Genomic DNA, 8,965 nt, shown 5'->3' with positions numbered 1-8,965 from the left:
TGAAAGAAGTCATCTTGCTTTGTCTGGAACACATTCGCCAGGCATAACTGTCCTGAAACAGAAAGAAGTGAACCCCAAATCCAAACCCACTTTCCAGACAGATAGCCAAGTTGCAAATGCTTCCAAGGGATAAACCTAAGTCTTGCAGTGTTGTCTTGTTGCCTCTCTTCTCCTTCGGCCGTCATTAACAGCAGAAACCCACCCACAACCTACCAGACACATCACAAGTGACCGGCAGGCTGCCCAAGCTCTCCATTGCCGCTGGTGCTGGCCAAAGGCTGCAGTTGTCCACAGCCCTTCCTGGCAGTGGGGTTTCCTCTTCTGCTCCAGTTTAGGTGCATGCACTGAAGTCTGGTTGGAGTAATTTTTAAAATAAAGCTTTAAAATGAAGCATGGACTCCAGTGGTTTTCTGAATGGAGGCTACAGTAACTATTTCAAAGCAAGATCCTTGTGCACTCAAACAGTGGTCCTGGGCAGCCTGGTTATTCCCTGTTAAATGACAGCATTCATTTCCAAATGCTGACACTTCATGCCAGTGGTAATTCTGGGTTCCCAGAGACATTAGGTGTTGACCAACTCAAGTAAACTTAAAAACTACGTTTCTTCTCTGCCTCCAGCATTGCTTCTTTTCTCAAGTACACCCAAAGGTTAAATTGACCGAGGGCACGAACAACAAAAAAAAGGGAGAATGCAAGTGTGCAGCATAATTTACCCAAACTGAATAGAGGACCAAAGTGTAATGTGAGGCAAGTCAGACATCCTTCACTGAAAGACATGGAGTCAGCTACCACACAGAGGCATGGACACAGGCAAACCCCACTGCCACAAGGGGCTGAAGCATAAATGGAAATTGTTCACACTTAGGTTTTGCTTCTTGATGATGCCTCATACTGGCTTATCTACATGAACACCTGCTTACATATTACACTGGAAAGGGTTAAGGGCTAATTTTTTAATGGGTTCCAGCTATGACACCCAGTGCCCTCACATGATGTAAGAAGGTTTCTTTGAAGTCTCTCCATTCACAGTCCTAACACAACAGGTCTTGGAGTTTGGATAACAGAAGTTACAGCAGTCTGAATCCAGGCAGGTCACTATCAACTGGAGATCATCACCACGTGGCAGCAATAACAAATATTTTAAGACTCGGGGGCTGTGCAACAACCTGTTGAGGTTTGATCCCTCGCTTTTGCCTTCCCACTGAAATGTCCCTAAGGTATTTAAGACTCCTTGCTCTCATGCTTTTGCCCAGAGACCTTTCTGTCAGCTTTTTGTCTGGAGTCAATCAGTGGCTTCTGCCACAGGTCTGTCAATACCTATCACCCGTTTAGGCTGCCTCAGTTTTCTTATCCAGGGGTTCAACACAGACGTCAGAGATCGGTTGGCCCTAAATACTGAGTTCATTTTTCATTCAGTATGGTTCATCCAGAACATAGGTGAAGGACTCGGTGCAGTCCATGCTGGAATTCCTCCCTGAGCCCTATCTGTTGGTACCCTCTACCCAGAGCACCCCAGCATGAATATTTGCTAAGAAGTGAGAACAATGTCAATTATTTAGCAAACACACAGCCCATCTGCACCATTTCTTCCTGCTTTAGGCACCAGCTTGCACCACAAACAGCCTCGCTGAAATCAAGCTTAAAATTGACAGTGTTTCCATGGCATATTGCTGTCAGATTTCCGATAATGGCGTCAAGGTGTGGAGAAAAGGACACTGATCCAGTACTTGTCCCAACCCAATATGTTTGCACCTCTCTGCTGGCCTCTGGAAATGACAGGGCTGCAGCCAGCCCCACTCATCACACAGAATTAGTGAGCATGTGAGTGTCTTTGCATGGCAGCCCTGCACAGCAGTCAGCAAGTAAGAAGATTTATTGCTTTATTTGACACTCTGTTATTCACTAACTGAGCATGACACATCTGGGACTAGGAACCATCTATTTGACATCAATGAGCCTTTTTTGCATTGATTGAGTTTATCCAGTTCATGCCCAGAATACAACCTGGGTAAGGAAAGACTCCCAAAATGGGCTGGAATGGGAGCTGCTGTTTTTATTTTTTTTCCAGGAGAATGAATATCATGGGCAAATGACCTCATATGTTACAGAGCAAGGAGAGGTGATGTCAGTCACTTCAGCACCATCCTTCTTGTCATGAGGCACCATAATGATGAGAAACCATTTCTTTAATGCTGATAGACTGGTGGGGAAGCACAGATCAAAATGCCATAAATAACAGCAGCAATGTCTGGGGTCTGAGTGAAATTAAATCACCTTGCCCAGCCCATAGATGAGACCATGCAGGACATGAGTTGCACTGCTCAGGACATGATTTTCCATGTGCGCTCTGCAGAGCTGGGAACAACGATCGCCCACAATTGCTTTTTCCCTTCCCTAACTGGTGGGGCAATCCAACCTGTGTGCACAGGACCCCAGCTTGCTCTGATCTAGAGATAAAATACAGAAAATTGGGAAAATCTTATCAATCTTTCACAGAGCTTATATCGAGCTCTGAATGCACTTTGGTTGCATAGGCAGCTTGGGCTATCACTGGACTAATGAGGGAAGCGACCCTTTATGTGACAGTGCAACACTGACAAACGAACGCCACACTGTTTGGGTGTTAAATTAGAACCCTTCCTAAACACTTCAAACACTTCTGTGAACCCCAAAGGGAAAGCTTATGCTTCCTAAACGGAACATTTTAATTTTTTTCTTACTTGTACTTACTCCCAAGTCGGTATTTAAACTGCCCCCTATGCTGATGAGTTCCAAGAACTTTTTGTTGTTGTTGTTTTGCAGATTTACAAAGGGAATTTGCCCAGCAGGTGAATTTAACCTGGAGTTTCAGCTCTTTTTAGCCACTCCATCATGAAGAAGAACATTTCCCCTCCTTTACATGTAGATGTTGATATGGCAATGCATATTCAAATTATTCTGCAGAGAAATTATAGACGGGAAAGGGAGAGAAAGAAGTGAGCTGTCAACAGTAAAATACGCCAGTAATCAATCTCCTGTTTTAAATCTACCAGTGCTGCTTTTTGTTTTGGAGTGCACAAAGCCATCAGGATGGCAGCACTGGCAAGGAGAGCTGGCCTGCGGTGGTGCTTCAGGGACCGAAGGAGCCGAGACGCATGGCGACCAACTTGGCGTCTGAAAAAGTCAGCAATATCCTCCTCCATCATCTGATATGCTTTTCACTGGGGAGCCAATCTCACGTCTTCATAAACCAGTTCCTCCCTCCAGCAGACCTGCCCCCTCCCAGCAGCTTGCAGAAATAACACCAGGGGTTTCTAAAACACAAATCCTCAAATACCAGCCATGGTTCAAAGTCACACTGTCTTCTCTAAGGCAGGTCTTACCAGAGCTACTCACTTGGGCTTTGCCACTCTGGAAATGCTATGCCAGATCACACACCAGCTCCATCCAGTCCATTATTGGTCGTGGTTGGAATTTCCTACTTTTCCTTTATCAATTATCTTTCTAAAACAGGCAATCGCAGACTTTTTTATTTCCTTGTCATTTGCTTTGTTATAAAAGCAGGTCCCAGCGCTGGTCTTGATACTATTCTTGTCAATTTTTCATTGTACCTTAATATTGTTTCTTTGACTGCTGTTGCACATTGGTTTTTTTCCTCCAATATGTATAATATTTTTTCCTTTAATAAACTTTCCAATTCTTGGCACCACAGTTCTTTTGCCAACATGCTATGTGTTGTCTTGCATGGGTCGTTAGTTTGAAATTATCTACAAAGGAAAATTACATAAGAAGAGTCATTTGATTTACCTAAAATCCTTCATCTACACAAATGTGACCAAGTTTCAATTTCAGATTTGTGTTTTCTAATTATAAGTCATAATATGGCACAACATAGCATTTGAAGACAAATCTTTATTTTTTTTAAAGAAAACCTATTCAAATGCAAGATGGATATTTTATTTCCCAATCATTCAAATGGAACAATGGCAGAACTTTTCTTTCTCCAGGTTTTCTGCAAACTGAATTGATCAGATTTTGTGAGACATTTTCATTTGTGGGGAACTATTTAGTCCCAGCACCAGTATTTCTCCAACTAGCTTTACAACATGAAACATAATGTGCATAACCTCTGGAGAGACCATCATTAGCTTGTGTCACAATGACAAAATGCCATTTATTCTTTGTTTCCTGTCTCTCAGCAATATTTTTCATTCTTAATTCTCAGACTCTTTCATAACATTTTATGCCAGGTGTCATGGTTTAACCTCAGTTGGCAACTGAGCACCACGCAGCCGCTCGCTCACTCCCCCCGCAGTGGGATGGGGGAGAGAATTGGAAGGGTAAAAGTGAGAAAACTCGTGGGTTGAGATAAAGACAGTTTAATAAGTAAAGCAAAAGCCGCGCACGCAAGCAAAGCAAGCTTTATATACTGAGCATGACGTCACATGGTGTGGAATATCCCTTTGGCCAGTTTGGGTCAGCTGTCCTGGCTGTGCCCCTTCCCAGCTTCTTGTGCCCCTCCAGCCTTCTCAGTTGGTAAAGCACGAGAAACTGAAAAGTCCTTGACTAGTGTAAACACTACCTAGCAACAACTAAAACATCGGTGTGTTATCAACATTGTTCTCACCCTAAATCCAAACCACAGCACTGTACCAGCTACTAGGAAGGAAATTAACTCTATCCCTGCCGAAACCAGGACACCAGGCCATATGGAAAGTCTGACTATATTAGATCAAGGAGCTCTCCGTTATTTTTTTATGATGTTGACACGTTCAAACAATGATATGTGCTGGACCATTTTTGTATCTGTGAATTGCCATCTCATAAAACCCGAAACATTCTGAGAAGTAAAAGGTTTCAACAAGCTTCTTCCATTAGCAGTTAGATTTCCAGTAAAGCTTCTCATACATACTACTTTGTATTTATGGTCAGTGGATTTCATTTCAGTGGAACACACTGCTTCTTAGGCACATTAAATATCGGTGCACTGGACCACTCCCAGGCTGGGGACCTCCAGTTCTTGCACTTTGGGAAAGCTGTGAAGCTCCATTTTATTCCATGAAGTTCCACATCTGTTTCCAAAGACAACATAAAAATTCTCATAAGCATGAATCCACCTTTACAAATGTCAAAATCCTCCACATCATTTCCACCAGTTTACCAGAGGCAGATGTAAGACAGATTACCTCAGCCATTTCCTAGGTCCAACATCTGCTGCTCTACGGCTTTTGGATTAGTAACTGTTTTCAATGTTTTTCATATGTCGCACTTAAGTTCCACTTTACTTATTGACCCACCCATCTTCTGGAAAGAATCGCCATAGCAGCAACATCTAGAACACTGAGTCCACATGCCACAGTATTTGGGGGTCCCTCGTTTATCAACTGAGTCTGGTGAGCGACGCGTTTTTTAATGATGAGCTGTCTCTGTTACTTCTACCAAGCTCCCAGTCTCTGAGAATTCTCATCTTTGTCACTAGAAAACAGCACACCCAGGGAAGACCTTGCTCTGATAACTTTGGCATTGAAGTTTGTTGGAAAGACAGCTTTCCTACCAGTTTGGGTAATCAAGGCAGTCAGTAAGGGCGGAACCGCTTCTGAGTTTAGGCTATTTCCAGAAATTTGAGAAGCATCATAAACTAAATCCCAAATCCAGATCAGAAAGAAGGCAGGAGACTGTCTTTGAAGAGAAAGGAGTTGCAGCCTGGAAGGACACCGATATCCCACAGCAGGGAGTCTGGGCACCAAATGGAGGTATGGAGAGCATATGGAGGCTGTTTTGAGATACAGAAACCTGAGCAAGGCAGGCACTGAGATTACTGAGGCGCACAGTAAGGTCTCACTGAGGAGCACAATAAGCTCTCATTGAAGGATTCAAAGTGGAGATAAGGAAAATGTACTCGTGATACACAGAGAAACACCTCCTCTGTGTTGAGAGAAACACGGTTCCTGGAGGAAATCTAAATGCTAGCACATTATCTGGCACATATAAACACATACAAAGTCACACATACGACAACCTACCCCACCCCCAGTGCATGGGTTTTTAGAGCACAAATGTAAAACAAGAAGGATTTGTATGGAGGAGAGAAGCAGATGATATGACCCTTCCCCATCTTCTAGCTAGAAGTGACTATTTACCCCTAATGTTTTTGTCTGGTTGCACCTGTGATGGGGTGGGTTCTGTTCTGCTTTCATTAAGTGTGGAGAAGGTTGTTTCTTGAGGAATGATGGGAGAACTCTCACCTTTTTCATAGCTCACAACCAAATTCAAGTCACAAAGGATACTATCACCGGTCTTCACAGTCTGTTTCTGTTGCCCTTTTCATGGCCAGTGAAGCAAAAACCAATGCAAGACTGGCACAGCTCTGTGGCTGAGAAGAGGCATTCATGTAGCATTGCGATGCCTTTGCTGCTTTCATGCTTCTGTTTGTCAGTTCACATCAGGAAGACCAGCAAGACGGGAGCCTGGTAAGTCACCACAGAAATAAAGATCAGAGAGAATGGGTGTCTCAGGGAAAGGAGACTACTTTTTCTCAGAACGTTTTGCTGGAGTCAACAGAAAGACAGGACTCCCATGGGCTCTGAGGCCGACATCAGGTTAGCAGGAGTTGTGAATCAGCAAAATCAGTGAAATCCTGAGTTTGGAATAAGTCCAGCACAGACTGCAAGTTGTTACACATAGGCATGTAGCCAAACTGTGGGGTTTTTTTCATCCCCTCAGTTAATTGTCACTGCTTCAGGTTCATCTTCAAGTTTGCCATCCTTCAGGGGATTCCTACTGGTTGCTTCTTAAACAAAACCAGCATAACTGAGAACAAATAAAATGTTTACCACCTCTCACAGTCATATAAAGTTCTTAATCTAGTGTCACACCACCTATGTGAGGTAAGTAAATACCAGAGCTCCACTTTAAGGAACTTGAGAGTTGCAATAGATTAAACATTCATCTTTATCCATGCAAGCTAAAATAAATATGTAAATAAATAGAACTATGGTCTTCACTGCCATTCAGCTGATTGCTTGAAACAGGAAGGAGCAAACTTGTTTGGAAAATCTGATGAGCATCCTTAGTTCTCTTCCACCAGTCACTGAGGAAATAGGGAAACTATTTCAACACAAGACTCGTTCAATTACTTAGCACATTTTCTTGATTCAGTGGTTTCTTTTAGAAAGATTGTAAAAAAAGGGTTACAGCCAACGTGGTAAGAACCCCCAACTTTTAAGGTGCTTTTGCATTGTATGATCAAAGTAGGGTTCATAAAGAAGTATTGTGTGTTCTTGATGTCTAGTGCAAATCAATACAGAGAGTCCATGCCATCTCTATGCAGAACCTCAAATGCAAATTAGAGAAAAACATATTTCATGGAGCAGAATATACCCCGCAACTTAAGGAAACCCTGGAAAGCCTAATGAAATACTAACAAAACAGCCTCGTAAGTATCTTATTCCCACACGACCAGATGCAGACAGGGCTGTTGCTGGGAATCAGAGTGTTTGAGAGCCATGTGAAAAGCGTATTTATTTGGTGGAGGAGAATGTTTCCATTCCTCTATCAATAAATGTCTGAACATTTGAGCCTTCTGTGCTCATGCCTGAGACCTCCCTCTCCTATAGTACTCTCTCAAATCTTGCCATCAATCTGTCGCAACAAAACTAAGTGATCTATTTTTGAGTTCAGGGAGGGATTAAATCAAATTGTAGTTCATACTGATCAAAACCCTAAAGCTGCACTGCTGCTGTCGTTAGGGTGATCCTGGGGTATGTGCATCCAGATAGACATGCTCATGAGCTAAGGGATTATAAATAGGAAGCCCATGAAAGCAATTTTACGAGGTAGAAGAGTCTCAGGACATAAAATCTCAGGAGAGGCGTTTCTTTTTCTTTGGAAAGAAAAGCCATTTCAGTTAGATTAGCTATTCCTGTTCCTCTCCACATCTTTCTTTTCTTTTTAGGTATGGAAAAGGCTTTTGGAAGGCTCGTACATAAGTGGCAGTCACTAGGAGTAAGGCAATAATTCCTGTATTAGCTACCAAGCAAAAATATTTTGGGTTATGGCTGGTGTGAAGCAAGGCTCACAAAACTGCCAGTGGGAGACAAAAGACTCACAGCTGTCCGAGGAACAGATCTTTAAGGTTCCTGTGCTTTATGTACGCTCCTTTAATTCCTTTTAAATTGCATGCATTTATGCTAGAAGTCTTCTACAGACTGTTTTCACTGGGACAAATGTCTGACTCTGGACATGCTACAAACAGTGATTTAAAGAGAGAGCTCAGAGTGTTAACACTATTAGGAATTAACCTCTCTTTTTTCATGATGTTACATGATTAAAACATCAAACTAACTTCAATGCCAGAAATGTTAGCTGCTGCTTTGTGCCTCCAGCTGTGCTGAGCCCAAACGCACTACAGAGGGTGTAAATCTGTCCTTTGAGAATAATGATTAAGGGTTTTTTTTAAAGGTACTTTTTTTTCTTTCCTACCACAGCGTGGAAAGCTACGGGCGGCAAAGAGCTAGGCAGAAGGGTTAACTCAGGCTGCTGCTGGGCAGGGGAGGGTGGAAGTATTTGCATAGAATAGCATCTGGAATCTATATGTCCTCAAATACTTTGAGGGGGGAAAGCAGTTTTCCACATTCATTACAGCCTGGTAAGGAAGAGGAGAAAAGAAACAAGGGGGGATAGAAAAGGAACAGGGGACTCCCTTTGTATCTGTGTCCAATATGGTTTCTTTTGATTTTTCATTCTCCATAGTCAAGAGCTCCCCATGGGTTCTCATCTGTTACCCAGGCTTTGCCATACCTGCCTGCCTGTGTGAAAATGGCTCAGCTGCCGGCGCTGGATGAGGCTAACAGATCACATCTATCTCTCTGGCGTCTACTGAGCACACAGGGCTCCAAGGATCAAGCCCTGGACAAGAGCACAAAAGCAGGTCTGTATAGAAGCAGCCAACCTTCTGCATCGTCCGTGGCTCATTGTGCGGACACTG

This window comes from Pygoscelis adeliae, unplaced genomic scaffold (genome assembly GCF_000699105.1).
Source record: "Pygoscelis adeliae isolate BGI_AS28 unplaced genomic scaffold, ASM69910v1 Scaffold172, whole genome shotgun sequence".
NCBI lineage: Eukaryota > Metazoa > Chordata > Aves > Sphenisciformes > Spheniscidae > Pygoscelis > Pygoscelis adeliae.
The sequence above is the reverse complement of the archived record's forward strand: the minus strand, read 5'-3'. Positions refer to the sequence as shown.